A 23,445-nucleotide genomic window follows, 5' to 3' on the forward strand; every position below is an offset into this window, starting at 1 on the left:
TATAATAACAATACACTAATATTTATCTACCTAGTGTATAATAACAATACACTAATATTCATCTACCTAGAGTATAATAACAATACACTAATATTCATCTACCTAGAGTATAATAACAATACACTAATATTTATCTACCTAGAGTATAATAACAATACACTAATATTTATCTACCTAGTGTATAATATAAAAAACATTAATATTTATCTACCTAGTGTAAATAACAATACACTAATATTTATCTACCTAGTGTATAATATAAATACACTAATATTTATCTACCTAGTGTATAATAACAATACACTAATATTCATCTACCTAGTGTATAATAACAATACACTAATATTTATCTACCTAGTATATAATAACAATACACTAATATTTACCTACCTAGTGTATAATATAAAATACATTAATATTTATCTACCTAGTCTATAATATAAATACACTAATATTCATCTACCTAGTGTATAATATAAAATACATTAATATTTATCTACCTAGTGTTTAATATAAATACATTAATATTTATCTACCTAGTGTATAATAACAATACACTAATATTCATCTACCTAGAGTATAATAACAATACACTAATATTCATCTACCTAGTGTATAATAACAATACACTAATATTTATCTACCTAGTGTATAATAACAATACACTAATATTTATCTACCTAGAGTATAATAACAATACACTAATATTCATCTACCTAGTGTATAATAACAATACACTAATATTTATCTACCTAGTGTATAATATAAATACACTAATATTTATCTACCTAGTGTATAATATAAATACATTAATATTTATCTACCTAGTCTATAATATAAATACACTAATATTTATCTACCTAGTGTATAATATAAATACATTAATATTTATCTACCTAGTGTATAATAACAATACACTAATATTTATCTACCTAGAGTATAATAACAATACACTAATATTCATCTACCTAGAGTATAATAACAATACACTAATATTTATCTACCTAGTGTATAATAACAATACACTGATATTCATCTACCTAGAGTATAATAACAATACACTAATATTCATCTACCTAGTATATAATAACAATACACTAATATTCATCTACCTAGAGTATAATAACAATACACTAATATTCATGTACCTAGTGTATAATAACAATACACTAATATTTATCTATTTAGTGTATAATAACAATACACTGATATTCATCTACCTAGAGTATAATAACAATACACTAATATTCATCTACCTAGTATATAATAACAATACACTAATATTTATCTACCTAGAGTATAATAACAATACACTAATATTCATCTACCTAGTGTATAATAACAATACACTAATATTTATCTACCTAGTGTATAATATAAAAACATTAATATTTATCTACCTAGAGTATAATAACAATACACTAATATTTATCTACCTAGAGTATAAAAACAATACACTAATATTTATCTACCTAGTGTATAATAACAATACACTAATATTCATCTACCTAGAGTATAATAACAATACACTAATATTTATCTACCTAGAGTATAATAACAATACATTAATATTTATCTACCTAGAGTATAATAACAATACACTAATATTTATCTATCTAGTGTATAATAACAATACACTAATATTCATCTACCTATAGTATAATAACAATACACTAATATTCATCTACCTAGAGTATAATAACAATACACTAATATTTATCTACCTAGAGTATAATAACAATACACTAATATTTATCTACCTAGTGTATAATATAAATACACTAATATTTATCTACCTAGTGTATAAATAACAATACACTAATATTTATCTACCTAGTGTATAATATAAAAAACATTAATATTTATCTACCTAGTGTATAATAACAATACACTAATATTCATCTACCTAGTGTATAATAACAATACACTAATATTTATCTACCTAGATATATAACAACAATACACTAATATTTATCTACCTAGTGTATAATAACAATATACATTAATATTTATCTACCTAGTGTATAATAACAATACACTAATATTCATCTACCTAGTGTATAATAACAATACACTAATATTTATCTACCTAGTGTATAATAACAATACACTAATATTTATCTACCTAGTGTATAATAACAATACACTAATATTCATCTACCTAGAGTATAATAACAATACACTAATATTTATCTACCTAGTGTATAATAACAATACACTAATATTCATCTACCTAGAGTATAATAACAATACACTAATATTTATCTACCTAGTGTATAATAACAATACACTAATATTCATCTATCTAGAGTATAATAACAATACACTAATTTTTATCTACCTAGAGTATAATAACAATACACTAATATTTATCTACCTAGTGTATAATAACAATACACTAATATTCATCTACCTAGAGTATAATAACAATACACTAATATTCATCTACCTAGAGTATAATAACAATACACTAATATTTATCTACCTAGAGTATAATAACAATACACTAATATTTATCTACCTAGTGTATAATAACAATACACTAATATTCATCTACCTAGAGTATAATAACAATACACTAATATTCATCTACCTAGAGTATAATAACAATACACTAATATTTATCTACCTAGAGTATAATAACAATACACTAATATTTATCTACCTAGTGTATAATATAAATACACTAATATTTATCTACCTAGTGTCAAATAACAATACACTAATATTTATCTACCTAGTGTATAATATAAATACACTAATATTTATCTACCTAGTGTATAATAACAATACACTAATATTCACTACCTAGTGTATAATAACAATACACTAATATTTATCCACCTAGTATATAATAACAATACACTAATATTTACCTACCTAGTGTATAATATAAATAGATTAATATTTATCTACCTAGTCTATAATATAAAATACACTAATATTTACACTAATATTTATCTACCTAGTCTATAATATAAATACACTAATATTTATCTACCTAGTGTATAATAACAATACACTAATATTCATCTACCTAGTGTATAATAACAATACACTAATATTCATCTACCTAGTGTATAATAACAATACACTAATATTTATCTACCTAGTGTATAATAACAATACACTAATATTTATCTGCCTAGAGTATAATAACAATACACTAATATTCATCTACCTAGTGTATAATAACAATACACTAATATATATCTACCTAGTCTATAATATAAATACACTAATATTTACCTACCTAGTGTAGAGTATAAATACATTAATATTTATCTACCTAGTCTATAATATAAATACACTAATATTTACCTACCTAGTGTATAACATAAATACATTAATATTTATTTACCTAGTGTATCATAACAATACACTAATATTCATCTACCTAGTATATAATAACAATACACTAATATTCGTCTACCTAGAGTATAATAACAATACACTAATATTTATCTATCTAGAGTATAATAACAATACACTAATATTTATCTACCTAGTGTATAATAACAATACACTAATATTCATCTACCTAGAGTATAATAACAATACACTAATATTCATCTACCTAGAGTATAATAACAATACACTAATATTTATCTACCTAGAGTATAATAACAATACACTAATATTTATCTATCTGGTGTATAATAACAATACACTAATATTCATCTACCTAGTATAAATAACAATACACTAATATTCATCTACCTAGAGTATAATAACAATACACTAATATTTATCTACCTAGAGTATAATAACAATACACTAATATTTATCTACCTAGTGTATAATATAAATACACTAATATTTATCTACCTAGTGTATAATAACAATACACTAATATTTATCTACCTAGTGTATAATATAAAAAACATTAATATTTATCTACCTAGTGTATAATAACAATACACTAATATTCATCTACCTAGTGTATAATAACAATACACTAATATTTATCTACCTAGTGTATAATAACAATACACTAATATTTATCTACCTAGAGTATAATAACAATACACTAATATTTATCTACCTAGTGTATAATATAAAAACACTAATATTTATCTACCTAGTGTATAATAACAATACACTAATATTCATCTACCTAGAGTATAATAACAATACACTAATATTCATCTACCTAGTGTATAATAACAATACACTAATATTTATCTACCTAGTGTATAATATAAAAACATTAATATTTATCTACCTAGTGTATATAACAATACACTAATATTTATCTACCTAGTCTATAATATAAATACACTAATATTTATCTACCTAGTGTATAATAACAAATACATTAATATTTATCTACCTAGTGTATAATAACAATTCACTAATATTCATCTACTTAGAGTATAATAACAATAGACTAATATTTATCTACCTAATGTATAATATAAATACACTAATATTTATCTACCTAGTATAAATAACAATACACTAATATTCATCTACCTAGTGTATAATAACAATACACTAATATTTATCTACCTAGTCTATAATATAAATACACTAATATTTATCTACCTAGTGTATAACATAAATACACTAATATTTATCTACCTAGTCTATAATAAAAATACATTAATATTTATCTACCTAGTGTATAATATAAATACACTAATATTTATCTACCTAGTGTATAATATAAATACATTAATATTTATCTACCTAGTGTATAATAACAATACACTAATATTCATCTACCTAGAGTATAATAACAATACACTAATATTTATCTACCTAGTCTATAATACCCTAAATACACTAATATTTATCTACCTAGTGTATAATATAAATACACTAATATTTATCTACCTAGTGTATAATATAAATACACTAATATTTATCTACCTAGTGTATAATATAAATACATTAATATTTATCTACCTAGTCATAATATAAATACACTAATATTTATCTACCTAGTGTATAATATAAATACACTAATATTTATCTACCTAGTGTAAATAACAATACACTAATATTTATCTACCTAGTGTATAATAACAATACACTAATATTTATCTACCTAGTGTCAAATAACAATACACTAATATTCATCTACCTAGTGTATAATAACAATACACTAATATTTATCTACCTAGATATAATAACAATACACTAATATTTATCTACCTAGTGTATAATATAAATACATTAATATTTATCTACCTAGTGTATAATATAAATACACTAATATTCATCTACCTAGTGTATAATATAAATACACTAATATTTATCTACCTAGTGTCAAATAACAATACACTAATATTCATCTACCTAGAGTATAATAACAATACACTAATATTCATCTACCTAGTGTATAATAACAATACACTAATATTTATCTACCTAGTGTATAATATAAAATACACTAATATTTATCTACCTAGTGTATAATAACAATACACTAATATTTATCTACCTAGTGTATAATAACAATACACTAATATTTATCTACCTAGTGTATAATATAAAAAACATTAATATTTATCTACCTAGTGTATAATAACAATACACTAATATTCATCTACCTAGAGTATAATAACAATACACTAATATTTATCTACCTAGTGTATAATATAAATACACTAATATTTATCTACCTAGTATAAATAACAATACACTAATATTCATCTACCTAGTATATAATAACAATACACTAATATTTATCTACCTAGTGTATAATATAAATACACTAATATTTATCTACCTAGTGTATAATATAAATACATTAATATTTATCTACCTAGTCTATAATAAAAATACACTAATATTTATCTACCTAGTGTATAATATAAATACATTAATATTTATCTACCTAGTGTATAATAAAAATACACTAATATTTATCTACCTAGTGTATAATAACAATACACTAATATTCATCTACCTAGAGTATAATAACAATACACTAATATTTATCTACCAAGTCTTTACCCCAAATATTCTAATATTTATCTACCTAGTGTATAATATAAATACACTAATATTTATCTACCTAGTGTATAATAACAATACACTAATATTTATCTACCTAGTGTATAATATAAATACATTAATATTTATCTACCTAGTCATAATATAAATACACTAATATTTATCTACCTAGTGTATAATATAAATACATTAATATTTATCTACCTAGTGTATAATATAAATACATTAATATTTATCTACCTAGTGTATAATAACAATACACTAATATTCATCTACCTAGTGTATAATAACAATACACTAATATTTATCTACCTAGTCTATAATATAAATACACTAATATTTATCTACCTAGTGTATAATATAAAATACACTAATATTTATCTACCTAGTGTATAATATAAATACATTTATATTTATCTACCTAGTGTATAATAACAATACACTAATATTCATCTACCTAGTGTATAATATAAATACATTAATATTTATCTACCTAGTGTATAATAACAAATACATTAATATTTATCTACCTGGTATAATAACAATACACTAATATTCATCTACCTAGTGTATAATAACAATACACTAATATTTATCTACCTAGTGTAAATAACAATACACTAATATTCATCTACATAGTGTATAATAACAATACACTAATATTTATATACCTAGTCTTTACCATAAATACTCTAATATTTATCTACCTAGTGTATAATAACAATACACTAATATTTATCAACCTAGTGTATAATAACAATACACTAATATTTATCTACCTAGTGTATAATATAAATACATTAATATTTATCTACCTAGTCTATAATATAAATACACTAATATTTACCTACCTGGTGTATAATATAAATACATTAATAATTATTTATCTAGTCTATGATATAATTACACTAATATTTATCTACCTAGTTTATAATAACAATACACTAATATTCATCTACCTAGTGTATAATAACAATACACTAATATTTATCTACCTAGTGTATAATATAAATACACTAATATTTATCTACCTAGTGTCAAATAACAATACACTAATATTTATCTACCTAGTGTATAATATAAATACACTAATATTTATCTACCTAGTGTATAATAACAATACACTAATATTTATCTACCTAGTGTCAAATAACAAAACACTAATATTTATCTACCTAGTGTATAATATAAATACACTAATATTTATCTACCTAGTGTCAAATAACAATACACTAATATTCATCTACCTAGAGTATAATAACAATACACTAATATTCATCTACCTAGTATATAATAACAATACACTAATATTTATCTACCTAGTGTCAAATAACAATACACTAATATTCATCTACCTAGAGTATAATAACAATACACTAATATTTATCTACCTAGTGTATAATATAACAATACACTAATATTTATCTACCTAGTGTAAATAACAATACACTAATATTTATCTACCTAGTGTATAATAACAATACACTAATATTCATCTACCTAGTGTATAATAACAATACACTAATATTTATCTACCTAGTATATAATAACAATACACTAATATTTATCTACCTAGAGTATAATAACAATACACTAATATTTATCTACCTAGAGTATAATAACAATACACTAATATTCATCTACCTAGTGTATAATAACAATACACTAATATTTATCTACCTAGAGTATAATAACAATACACTAATATTTATCTACCTAGTGTATGATATAAATACACTAATATTTATCTACCTAGTGGCAATAACAATACACTAATATTTGTCTACCTAGTGTATAATAACAATACACTAATATTCACTACCTAGTGTATAATAACAATACACTAATATTTATCCACCTAGTATATAATAACAATACACTAATATTTACCTACCTAGTGTATAATATAAATAGATTAATATTTATCTACCTAGTCTATAATATAAATACACTAATATTTACCTACCTAGTGTATAATATAAATACATTAATATTTATCTACCTAGTGTTTAATATAAATACATTAATATTTATCCACCTAGTGTATAATAACAATACACTAATATTCATCTACCTAGAGTTTAATAACAATACACTAATATTCATCTACCTAGTGTATAATAACAATACACTAATATTTATCTACCTAGTGTATAATAACAATACACTAATATTTATCTACCTAGTCTATAATATAAATACACTAATATTTACCTACCTAGTGTAGAGTATAAATACATTAATATTTATCTACCTAGTCTATAATATAAATACACTAATATTTACCTACCTAGTGTATAACATAAATACATTAATATTTATTTACCTAGTGTATAATAACAATACACTAATATTTATCTACCTAGAGTATAATATAAAATACACTAATATTTATCTACCTAGTATAAATAACAATACACTAATATTCATCTACCTAGTGTATAATAACAATACACTAATATTTATCTACCTAGTCTATAATATAAATACACTAATATTTACCTACCTAGTGTATAACATAAATACATTAATATTTATCTACCTAGTCTATAATAAAAATACATTAATATTTATCTACCTAGTCTATAATATAAATACATTAATATTTATCTACCTAGTGTATAATATAAATACATTAATATTTATCTACCTAGAGTATAATAACAATACACTAATATTTATCTACCTAGAGTATAATAACAATACACTAATATTTATCTACCGAGTCTATACCATAAATACACTAATATTTATCTACCTAGTGTATAATATAAATACACTAATATTTATCTACCTAGTGTATAATATAAATACACTAATATTTATCTACCTAGTGTATAATATAAATACACTAATATTTATCTACCTAGTGTATAATATACATAAATTAATATTTATCTACCTAGTCATTAATATAAATACAATAATATTTACCTACCTAGTGTATAATATAAATACATTAATATTTATCTACCTAGTGTATACTATAAATACATTAATATTTATCTACCTAGTGTATAATAACAATACACTAATATTCATCTACCTAGAGTATAATAACAATACACTAATATTTATCTATCTATAGTATAATAACAATACACTCATATTTATCTACCTAGTGTATAATATAAAATACACTAATATTTATCTACCTAGTGTCAAATAACAATACACTAATATATATCTACCTAGTGTATAATATAAATACACTAATATTTATCTACCTAGTGTATAATAACAATACACTAATATTCATCTACCTAGTGTATAATAACAATACACTAATATTTATCCACCTAGGATATAATAACAATACACTAATATTTATCCACCTAGGATATAATAACAATACACTAATATTTACCTACCTAGTGTATAATATAAATACATTAATATTTATCTACCTAGTGTATAATAACAATACACTAATATTCATCTACCTAGAGTTTAATAACAATACACTAATATTCATCTACCTAGTGTATAATAACAATACACTAATATTTATCTACCTAGTCTATAATATAAATACACTAATATTTACCTACCTAGTGTAGAGTATAAATACATTAATATTTATCTACCTAGTCTATAATATAAATACACTAATATTTACCTACCTAGTGTATAACATAAAAATACATTAATATTTATTTACCTAGTGTATAATAACAATACACTAATATTCATCTACCTAGAGTATAATAACAATAGACTAATATTTATCTACCTAGTGTATAATATAAATACACTAATATTTATCTACCTAGTATCAAATAACAACACACTAATATTCATCTATATAGTGTATAATAACAATACACTAATATTTATCTACCTAGTCTATAATATAAATACTCTAATATTTACCTACCTTGTGTATAACATAAATGCATTAATATTTATCTACCTTGTCTATAATAAAAATACATTAATATTTATCTTCTCTAGTCTATAATATAAATACATTAATATTTATCTACCTAGTGTATAATATAAATACATTAATACTTATCTGCCTAGTGTATAATAACAATACCCTAATATTCATCTACCTAGAGTTTAATAGCAATACACTAAAATTTATCTATCAAGTCTTTACCCTAAATATTCTAATATTTACCTACCTAGTGTATAATATAAATACACTAATATTTACCTACCTAGTGTATAATATAAATACACTAATATTTGCCTACCTAGTGTATAATATAAATACATTAATATTTATCTACCTAGTCATTAATATAAATACAATAATATTTACCTACCTAGTGTATAATATAAATACATTAATATTTATCTACCTAGTGTCAAATAACAATACACTAATATATATCTACCTAGTGTATAATATAAATACACTAATATTTGTCTACCTAGTGTATAATAACAATACACTAATATTCACTACCTAGTGTATAATAACAATACACTAATATTTATCCACCTAGGATATAATAACAATACACTAATATTTACCTACCTAGTGTATAATATAAATAGATTAATATTTATCTACCTAGTCTATAATATAAATATACTAATATTCACCTACCTAGTGTATAATATAAATACACTAATATTTATCTACCTAGTGTCAAATAACAATACACTAATATATATCTACCTAGTGTATAATAACTATACACTAATGTTCACTACCTATTGTATAATAACAATACACTAATATTTATCCACCTAGTATATAATAACAATACACTAATATTTACCTACCTAGGGAATAATAACAATACACTAATATTTATCTGCCTAGAGTATAATAACAATACACTAATATTCATCTACCTAGTGTATAATAACAATACACTAATATTTATCTACCTAGAGTATAATAACAATACACTCATATTTATCTACGTAGTGTATGATATAAATACACTAATATTTATCTACCTAGTGGCAAATAACAATACACTAATATATATCTACCTAGTGTATAATAACTATACACTAATGTTCACTACCTATTGTATAATAACAATACACTAATATTTATCCACCTAGTATATAATAACAATACACTAATATTTACCTACCTAGTGTATAATATAAATAGATTAATATTTATCTACCTAGTCTATAATATAAATATACTAATATTTACCTACCTAGTGTATAATATAAATACATTAATATTTATCTACCTAGTGTTTAATATAAATACATTAATATTTATCTACCTAGTGTATAATAACAATACACTAATATTCATCTACCTAGAGTTTAATAACAATACACTGATATTCATCTACCTAGTGTATAATAACAATACTCTAATATTTATCTACCTAGTGAATAATAACAATACACTAATATTGATCTACCTAGTCTATAATATATATACACTAATATTTACCTACCTAGTGTAGTATAAAATACATTAATATTTATCTACCTAGTCTATAATATAAATACACTAATATTTACCTACCTAGTCTATAACATAAATACATTAATATTTATTTACCTAGTGTATAATAACAATAGACTAATATTTATCTACCTAGTGTATAATATAAATACACTAATATTTATCTACCTAGTATCAAATAACAACACACTAATATTCATCTATATAGTGTATAATAACAATACACTAATATTTATCTACCTAGTCTATAATATAAATACTCTAATATTTACCTACCTTGTGTATAACATAAATGCATTAATATTTATCTACCTGGTCTATAATAAAAATACATTAATATTTATCTACCTAGTCTATAATATAAATATATTAATATTTATCTACCTAGTGTATAATATAAATACATTAATACTTATCTGCCTAGTGTATAATAACAATACCCTAATATTCATCTACCTAGAGTTTAATAGCAATACACTAAAATTTATCTACCGAGTCTTTACCATAAATACTCTAATATTTACCTACCTAGTGTATAATATAAATACACTAATATTTACCTACCTAGTGTATAATATAAATACACTAATATTTACCTTCCTAGTGTATAATATAAATACACTAATATTTACCTACCTAGTGTATAATATACATAAATTAATATTTATCTACCTAGTCATTAATATAAATACAATAATATTTACCTACCTAGTGTATAATATAAATACATTAATATTTATCTACCTAGTGTTTACTATAAATACATTAATATTTATCTACCTAGTGAATAATAACAATACACTAATATTCATCTACCTAGAGTATAATAACAATACACTAATATTTATCTACCTATAGTATAATAACAATACACTCATATTTATCTACGTAGTGTATGATATAAATACACTAATATTTATCTACCTAGTGTCAAATAACAATACACTAATATATATCTACCTAGTGTATAATATAAATACACTAATATTTGTCTACCTAGTGTATAATAACAATACACTAATATTCACTACCTAGTGTATAATAACAATACACTAATATTTATCCACCTAGGATATAATAACAATACACTAATATTTATCCACCTAGGATATAATAACAATACACTAATATTTACCTACCTAGTGTATAATATAAATACATTAATATTTATCTACCTAGTGTATAATAACAATACACTAATATTCATCTACCTAGAGTTTAATAACAATACACTAATATTCATCTACCTAGTGTATAATAACAATACACTAATATTTATCTACCTAGTCTATAATATAAATACACTAATATTTACCTACCTAGTGTAGAGTATAAATACATTAATATTTATCTACCTAGTCTATAATATAAATACACTAATATTTACCTACCTAGTGTATAACATAAATACATTAATATTTATTTACCTAGTGTATAATAACAATACACTAATATTCATCTACCTAGAGTATAATAACAATAGACTAATATTTATCTACCTAGTGTATAATATAAATACACTAATATTTATCTACCTAGTATCAAATAACAACACACTAATATTCATCTATATAGTGTATAATAACAATACACTAATATTTATCTACCTAGTCTATAATATAAATACTCTAATATTTACCTACCTTGTGTATAACATAAATGCATTAATATTTATCTACCTTGTCTATAATAAAAATACATTAATATTTATCTTTCTAGTCTATAATATAAATACATTAATATTTATCTACCTAGTGTATAATATAAATACATTAATACTTATCTGCCTAGTGTATAATAACAATACCCTAATATTCATCTACCTAGAGTTTAATAGCAATACACTAAAATTTATCTATCAAGTCTTTACCCTAAATATTCTAATATTTACCTTCCTAGTGTATAATATAAATACACTAATATTTACCTACCTAGTGTATAATATAAATACACTAATATTTGCCTACCTAGTGTATAATATAAATACATTAATATTTATCTACCTAGTCATTAATATAAATACAATAATATTTACCTACCTAGTGTATAATATAAATACATTAATATTTATCTACCTAGTGTCAAATAACAATACACTAATATATATCTACCTAGTGTATAATATAAATACACTAATATTTGTCTACCTAGTGTATAATAACAATACACTAATATTCACTACCTAGTGTATAATAACAATACACTAATATTTATCCACCTAGGATATAATAACAATACACTAATATTTACCTACCTAGTGTATAATATAAATAGATTAATATTTATCTACCTAGTCTATAATATAAAATATACTAATATTCACCTACCTAGTGTATAATATAAATACACTAATATTTATCTACCTAGTGTCAAATAACAATACACTAATATATATCTACCTAGTGTATAATAACTATACACTAATGTTCACTACCTATTGTATAATAACAATACACTAATATTTATCCACCTAGTATATAATAACAATACACTAATATTTACCTACCTAGGGAATAATAACAATACACTAATATTTATCTGCCTAGAGTATAATAACAATACACTAATATTCATCTACCTAGTGTATAATAACAATACACTAATATTTATCTACCTAGAGTATAATAACAATACACTCATATTTATCTACGTAGTGTATGATATAAATACACTAATATTTATCTACCTAGTGTCAAATAACAATACACTAATATATATCTACCTAGTGTATAATAACTATACACTAATGTTCACTACCTATTGTATAATAACAATACACTAATATTTATCCACCTAGTATATAATAACAATACACTAATATTTACCTACCTAGTGTATAATATAAATAGATTAATATTTATCTACCTAGTCTATAATATAAATATACTAATATTTACCTACCTAGTGTATAATATAAATACATTAATATTTATCTACCTAGTGTTTAATATAAATACATTAATATTTATCTACCTAGTGTATAATAACAATACACTAATATTCATCTACCTAGAGTTTAATAACAATACACTGATATTCATCTACCTAGTGTATAATAACAATACTCTAATATTTATCTACCTAGTGAATAATAACAATACACTAATATTGATCTACCTAGTCTATAATATATATACACTAATATTTACCTACCTAGTGTAGAGTATAAATACATTAATATTTATCTACCTAGTCTATAATATAAATACACTAATATTTACCTACCTAGTCTATAACATAAATACATTAATATTTATTTACCTAGTGTATAATAACAATAGACTAATATTTATCTACCTAGTGTATAATATAAATACACTAATATTTATCTACCTAGTATCAAATAACAACACACTAATATTCATCTATATAGTGTATAATAACAATACACTAATATTTATCTACCTAGTCTATAATATAAATACTCTAATATTTACCTACCTTGTGTATAACATAAATGCATTAATATTTATCTACCTGGTCTATAATAAAAATACATTAATATTTATCTACCTAGTCTATAATATAAATATATTAATATTTATCTACCTAGTGTATAATATAAATACATTAATACTTATCTGCCTAGTGTATAATAACAATACCCTAATATTCATCTACCTAGAGTTTAATAGCAATACACTAAAATTTATCTACCGAGTCTTTACCATAAATACTCTAATATTTACCTACCTAGTGTATAATATAAATACACTAATATTTACCTACCTAGTGTATAATATAAATACACTAATATTTACCTTCCTAGTGTATAATATAAATACACTAATATTTACCTACCTAGTGTATAATATAAATAAATTAATATTTATCTACCTAGTCATTAATAGAAATACAATAATATTTACCTACCTAGTGTATAATATAAATACATTAATATTTATCTACCTAGTGTTTACTATAAATACATTAATATTTATCTACTAGTGAATAATAACAATACACTAATATTCATCTACCTAGTGTATAATAACAATACACAAATATTTATCTACCTAGTCTATAATATAAATACACTAATATTTACCTACCTAGTGTATAATATAAATACATTAATATTTATCTACCTAGTGATTAATATAAATACAATAATATTTTCCTACCTAGTGTATAATATAAATACATTAATATTTATCTACCTAGTGTTTACTATAAATACATTAATATTTATCTACCTAGTGTATAATACAAATACACTAATATTCAATACCTAGTGTATAATAACAATACACTAATATTCACTACCTAGTGTATAATATAAATACACTAATATTTATCTACCTAGTGTCAAATAACAATACACTAATATTCATCTACCTAGTGTATAATAACAATACACTAATAATCATCTATCTAGTGTATAATATAAATACATTAATATTTATCTACCTAGTCTATAATATAAATACATTAATATTTATCTACCTAGTATCAAATAACAACACACTAATATTCATCTATATAGTGTATAATAACAATACACTTATATTTATCTACCTAGTGTCAAATAACAACACACTAATATTCATCTATATAGTGTATAATAACAATACACTAATATTTATATACCTAGTCTTTACCATAAATAGTCTAATATTTACCTACCTAGTGTATAATATAAATGCATTAATATTGATCTACCTAGTGTATAATATAAGTACATTAATATTTATCTATCTAATGTATAATATAAATGTATTTATATTTATCTTCCTAGTCTATAATATAAATACATTAACATTCATCAACCTGGTGTATAATAACAATACACTAATATTTATTTACCTAGTGTATAATATAAATACACTAATATTTATCTACCTAGTGTATAATATAAATACATTAATATTTATCTCTTTAGTGTATGATATAAATACACTAATATTTGTCTATTTAGTGTATAATAACAATACACTAATATTCACTACCTAGTGTATAATAACAATACACTAATATTCACTACCTAGTGTATAATATAAATTCACTTATATTCATCTACCTAGTGTATAATAACAATACACTAATGTTTATCAACATAGTGTATAATAACAATACACTAATATTTATCTACCTAGTGTATAATATAAATACACTAATATTTATCTACCAAGTGTATAATAACAATACACTAATATTTATCAACCTAGTGTAGAATAACAATACACTAATATTTATCCACCTAGTATATAATAACAATATACTAATATTTATCTACCAAGTGTATAATATAAATACACTAATATTTATCTACCTAGTCTATAATATAAATACATTAATATTTATCTACCTAGTGTATAATATAAATACATTAATATTTTTCTACCTAGTGTATAATATAAATGCATTAATATTTTTCTACCTAGGTATATCGCTGCTCCTTGTTTTGTCTCACTTATAAGCAGACCAGTACCTTGAACGTTAGACTAAGTCCTATCTAAAGGAGAAATTTCAACTAAGAGGGCTATCTGCGTTAGCTGTTTCTAATTTAGACTCTTAACTTACGAGTTAAGAGTTACCACCTGGCTTTACTGGGCTTTAGCCAAGAAACCTTATTTTAAACTGGGACTGTTGGTAGACTGATAAGAAGGTATGGTCAAAAGTAAATTAACTATTTAATTCAGAATTATCGGGAAGTTTGCAATTTCAGTAAGTGGAGCCATCGGTTCGACCTCTACTTAAGTCCATATTTTTACTATTATAGGTTATTTTCTTATGCTAAGCTACATAAAGTAATAGCTTATTTTGTCTTTATTGATATAGACTATTGCTCCACACAGAAACACTATACACTATCCCAGCGTAAAAAGAAACGGTACAACTAAAGGGACACTAAGTATAGGTATGCCTTCGCTTCGCAGGCTTAATCTTGTTCGACTCTCAACAAAGAAAATGTATCCGTGCGTCCGTCGCTATCAGTTTTCACGGACAATATTTTGTTGGAAAACGAGGAATGGTATTCTTGATACGTCCACAAAGTTTAATCAAAATCTGATCATTTTTGACTGAGTACAAATAGTGTGAAGATTTTGTTCCTATGTCAACAGTTAGGGATTTTGATGGTCTTGGTCTAAGTCTGAGCTTTGTTCTTGACCCTCCAAAAACTAATCGCTTCTAAGTTGATTTATAGTCCAAGTTTAGTCCAAATCCATTTAGCTGTTTTTGAGACACCTTGCTGACAAGCACACACACAGGATGAAAATATAATCTACGTCCATCTTCCGTGGCGGAAGTAAACATGTACGCTTCTCTCATAAATAATGTTAGCTCTTGAATGAAGAAAATTAGGCTTAACACACTGGATTTGTCTGTTGAGAAAAGCACAGATCTCAATTTTTGAACAACGTAGAGAGCCTCGAATTCAACTGGTATGAATAGATGACCACACGTACGAAGTCTGTCGTAATCTTAGCTGACCGAAAGAGTTCTGGTAATGGGCGAAAATCCTCACTGGCAATGATTATAGTAGATATAATGTGTCTAGCATGTCATTACGTCCTCTTTCTCACTTTCACTCGTAAGCAATGATTATAGTAGATATAATGTGTCTAGCATGTCATTACGTCCTCTTTCTCACTTTCACTCGTAAGCAATGATTATAGTAGATATAATGTGTCTAGTATGTCATTACGTCCTCTTTCTCACTTTCACTCGTAAGCAATGATTATAGTAGATATAATGTGTCTAGCATGTCATTACGTCCTCTTTCTCACTTTCACTCGTAAGCAATGATTATAGTAGATATAATGTGTCTAGCATGTCATTACGTCCTCTTTCTCACTTTCACTCGTAAGCTCTTATCAATAAACATACTTGTGCTCTCTACTATACTGATTTATGAGAGTAAACAGTTCCATTGAAATACAAATGATTTCTTTATAAACTCACTCATCCACTCCAACCTAACTAGTACTAACGTCCTTACGGATGTGATATACACGAAAGTCGCCTTTGTTAGAATCCACTTTTACCCAATTCAAAATTGAAATTCAAATTTGCAGGAAAAAATCGAAGAGTTAGGGGAGAAAACCCATAAGAAAAGAGCTCAAGATGGTTGAACATTCTCTCTCCCTAGTTTGGTTCTGACGTTTAGATGTCAGTTCTCTGCGCACAGACAGATGGAGCCAGAGAAAATAGTTGTAAGTACGGTGTAAAAGAAGCTATTTTATCGTTACTTGAAACATGCGAGTGAAGTTCGCACGTTGGAATTAAAAACGGAGAGAGAGAATGGAGACATATTCACACAAAGAGAAAGAATAAAACGAAAAGAGTAAGAGATGATACGGTGTTGTAGCGGGAAATTAAGGTTGTTGTTGTTTTGTGTACAGGACTGAAGGGGTAATTCCTTATAAGGAACTTTCATTTTGACAGCGTGTTAACCCTAATATTTTATTTCATCGCAACTAAAAACATCATTAGTTTTAAAGTAGTATGCCTGTATTTTTTGCTAATTACAGATATAAGGAGTCATGAAGGGCATATGTGTATAAGAAGTCATGAAATCATCCATTGTCAGCCTTCGTTAAGGTTCACCAGTAGCACAACGATGCCTTTCAGTAACTTCCCTCAGCCCAGGTACGAATCCTGGTGCAACTAGAAACAGAATATATATGTATAGAATAATAATGAAGACTCAACTATTTGACTTCACAACTTCCCCACAGTGGTATGTTTGTGGACTCACGTCACTAAAAACAGGGCTTCAATACTCGTGGTGGTAAAGCACCGATATCCAACTGTGTAGCTTTGTGGTTAATTATAAAACAAACAAACATTAGGAAAGTTTGTTGTTTTTACAAGAAAGACGTTAGGTTGTAGTAAACACTGAAAACATTTTAAACTTAAGCACGTCGTGACGGTACTGGGAAGATCAATATGTGGATGAAGAGAACTCATACTGTTATAGATTCAACTCTTCTTTAGATTGCAAACGACCCGAGGGTTTCGGGATTATTAATAACTTTTAAGTGTTTTTAAATGACACACGAAAAGTCCAGGACTTCTTGAACTTTTTAAATAAATTTTTAGTGTTTTCAACAATAGTGAATATATTTTAGAGAAAATTAATGTTTGTGTGTTTTCTTATAGCAACGCCACATTGGGCTATCTGCTGAGCCCACCGAGAGGAATCGAACCCCTGATTTTAGCGTTGTAAATCCGTAGACATACCGCTGTACTAGCGGAGGGGCGAGAGAAAATTAATACTGATAAAGTTAAGTAAACAAAATCAAAAGGAAAGACTGTGTTATAAACAGCAAATCCAAACCTCTGACTATTTATATGAGTTTGTTATAACTTAAAACTACTCTCCAAAATAAAGAAGTAGACATTATCAATTGGAAAAATAAGAATTTACCTTCCCACAACTGTCTGCAGGCAGTGAGGGGTGATGTAGGACGTTGTGGGCTTAACCCTGCCTGAGGGGTGATATAGATGTGGGACGTTTTGGGCTTAACCACCCACATTTTGCTCTCCTAATTTCTATTTCTATATCTATTGCTACTCCTTTATTTTATTTCTGGCGAATGGAGGTTACGATTGATAGACAGTGTATCTGCACCGCAACGTGGGTCCTACATCCGCAGTCACCTCCAGAACCTAGGGTACATTTTATATACCACATTATAGCTTGTATCCTGGGATCTTTTCAATTAGTGTAGCGTTTTGTATTTATTATATTTAAATTTATTTCTGCTTGTTTTTAGGTTATAACAAACTAATATAATTCGTCAGAGGTTTGATTTGCAGTTTTAACGCAGTCTTTTCTTTTGATTAGGTCCGGCATGGTCAGATGGCTAAGGCACTTGACTTCCGGTATGGTCAGGTGGTTAAGGCACTTGACTCGTAATCGTAGCCCAAGAGTTGGTGGCGGGTGTTGATGACTAGCTACCTTCCCTTTAGGCTTACACTGCTAAGTTAAGGACGGCTAGCGCAGATAGCCTTCGTGTAGCTTTGCGCGAAATTGAAAAACAAACAAACAAACCTTTTGACTGTGTTTACTTAACGTTTTAATGTTACTTTTTTCTAATATGTGTGTGTGTGTGTGCAAACGTAAAATTATACGATTTATAATTGACAAAATTAGCTCTCTTTCTGGGAGCTAATGACATGAAAGTATTTATAAGCCAACAGAGCTGTTGGGGCACATTTTGTTTACATGGGTTTTCCAGAGTCCCAGAGATGACCAGTGGTTACAGTCAGTGCCAAAGTGAAACACTTAGAAAGAGGTCAACATTAGCTCCCGACTACCATGGATGGTTCAATAGGTAAATGATATCAAAAGATGCCCGCAAGACTAAACTGAGAGTCAAATTTGATTAGTTTTAACACTGAAAAGTTTTCAACTTGGGTAACTGAGTCTAGGAAAGCGCACGCGCTGTAACACTACAAAACGTTTTCTAAGCTGTACGTAATTAATATTAACATTATATATTTACTTAGGTACAGGTAATGACCGCTGACAAGATAAATATTTCCTGTTAAATATAATGTTTGATTTAAAAATTTCGCGCAAAGTATATACGAGGACTATCTGTATGTATAGCTTTTCTGTAAATTTGAACTCCTAAATGGAAGACCGCTAATGGATAATACCCATCGCCAAGTTGTAGTCCACTAAACATTCTAAAATACAGGGTGTTCGGAAAGTCACTGTGCACTTATATATTTATTAACAGACAAAACTGCACAGTGACTTTCCGAACACCCTGTACAATTAATTATCACTGATTCAACACAGTTTCTAAAACATCTATTCTTCATGAATAGTCTTAATATTCTAAATAAAGAGAAAAAGTTTTTTATGTTTTTGAATTTCGTGCAAAGACACTCGATGGTTATTTGCACTAGCTGTCTCTAATTTAGAAGAGATATACTAGAGGGAGTGCAACCAATCAATTGTTCTTATACCAGCGAGTAGTGGGATTTACTGTGACATTATAACGACCTTGTGGCATGTTCGGAGAGGGAATTCGAATATAAAAGTGGAAATGGCGAGATAAAACCACTTATTATTATTACAATGTTTGTTGGTTATGAAACTTCTGCCTTACATGAAAACTGTTTATGTTTTGTGGATGTAACTTCAAATTTCGTTCGTAATAAGAAATCAAAAAGCTATAACTGTTTAGTGTTACTTAGCACGTGTAAATTGGTTTCCAATTAACCGTTCATGATAAGGTTTTCATAATACATTGTGTAGTTAATATACATGTAGGTTAACACTATTTCACCTCGAGTTAATAGTGAGTGGGGTTAACACTATATTACCCGTAATTAAAGATTTCTAGGCTAACGCTATGTAACTAGTAGTTAATAATAGCTAGGGTTAAAATTATATAATCCTTACTGAACAATATGTAGGTTAACGCTCTGTAACGTATAGTTAATTACATATATAGGGTTAACGCGATGTAATATGTTGGCTTACTATATTTCATTGTAGTTTACGTATTAAAACTTCTTCAGTGGTGGTTATGATTTATAAAGTCTTTAAACTTGTGTTTTGGTATATTTCATTCTCAATGACAGCTGATGCGACACGCAGACTGAACGGTGGGATCAGGAACTACATAAACAGTTCTATTTTAAATTTGTAGGCTAGAGAGAAGGCTACCAATCAGAAAGTGTTTTTGTACATCAGACCAGAGTTTTGGTACAACTTGCTACATTCTAAAAAAGATGTAATTTTTGTACGCGTTTCTGTAATCTATATTTATTTACAGTCTTGAATTTAAACAGTCTCATATGTATTTTGTTAGCATAATATTAGCTGTATCATTAAAAATAAGTTTCTTAAATATTAATAACTTCAATGTAGTTATTATGCTTAATAATAGCTTTGGTACATGAAGCTTTATACGTGTCAAATCTGCTTCGGTGCTTTTCAGGTGTTCTTGGGTTAAAGACCGAAAACTCCGCTAGCAGTAAGGGTACCGAAATGATGATCTAGTGTAAACTGTGCCATTGTAGCTTGTCTGCTACTAATAATTCATTATTAATTGTCATTATAATTTTAGAGTTTTAAGAAGCTCTTCGGATAGACGTTATTGCATAATTGTCTTTTTATCCTATTAGTGTTTGTTTGTAGATAAACACAAGCTTACACATGTGTGTAACACATGGTTACTGTATGTGCTGTATCGAGGTCTAGTTTCTAACTTTGTAAGACCTCAGACGTACCGCTATGATACTGGGGCTACAATTATAAGAAAAATGGTCTTACCCTGTTCCACAAATTCTATCATTAGGTTTCTTTCACAAAGGAGTTTGAATTTTTTAGATCCTTTAACAAAACAAAACAACTAACACATTATTCAAGCGTTGATTTTGTCAAAGCATAGAAGCTAATATGATATAAAATTATTTAAAAATAAATATTTATTTTGATTTATTTTCTGGCAACTTCCAGTAACATATTTAGAGTCTCGTGTTTTTCACTCTTAATCAATGTTTTTGTTATTCAACATTCTCAACAGATGTCGCTGTATAATGATTAAGACTTTAAAAGTGCACTCAATTTTTTCAGTAAATATATTCTAATAAACATAAACAAAACATAATATGAAGTATAGTGTCTGTATTATGATACTGTGAGATAGTAAATTCTATTGTTATTTTATAATTATGATTGTGTTTATTGTTCATTTATTATTTTCTTCTATTGGTTAGTTTATCCATACATTTTTGGTTGCATTAAAACGCAAACTCATCTCCTAGCTAATTATTTGTAGTTTGAGTAAATATGTGTGAATGATGAAAATGATACCAGCTTCCCTAGAGGTGACGTAGTGATACTGTTATTATAGCAGACGAATATGCAAATTTATGATCACATGAGATGTACTCTCTTGGTCGATTCCGCCGGAAGCTTTATTAAGAGAGAGTCGTGACACAATGAGATTCTGCTGTTTATCACTCGATATTATTATTGTAAGGTATTTTTGGAATATTTTATTTGTTTTGAATTTCGCGCAAAGCTACACGAGGGCTATTTTACCAACGAATAGTGGGATTGACCGTCACATTTTTCTTTCTGAATCTTTTTTTCCCTTTCCGTTATTATT

The sequence above is a fragment of the Tachypleus tridentatus genome, chromosome 12 (assembly GCF_004210375.1).
Source record: "Tachypleus tridentatus isolate NWPU-2018 chromosome 12, ASM421037v1, whole genome shotgun sequence".
Classification (NCBI taxonomy): Eukaryota; Metazoa; Arthropoda; class Merostomata; order Xiphosura; family Limulidae; genus Tachypleus; species Tachypleus tridentatus.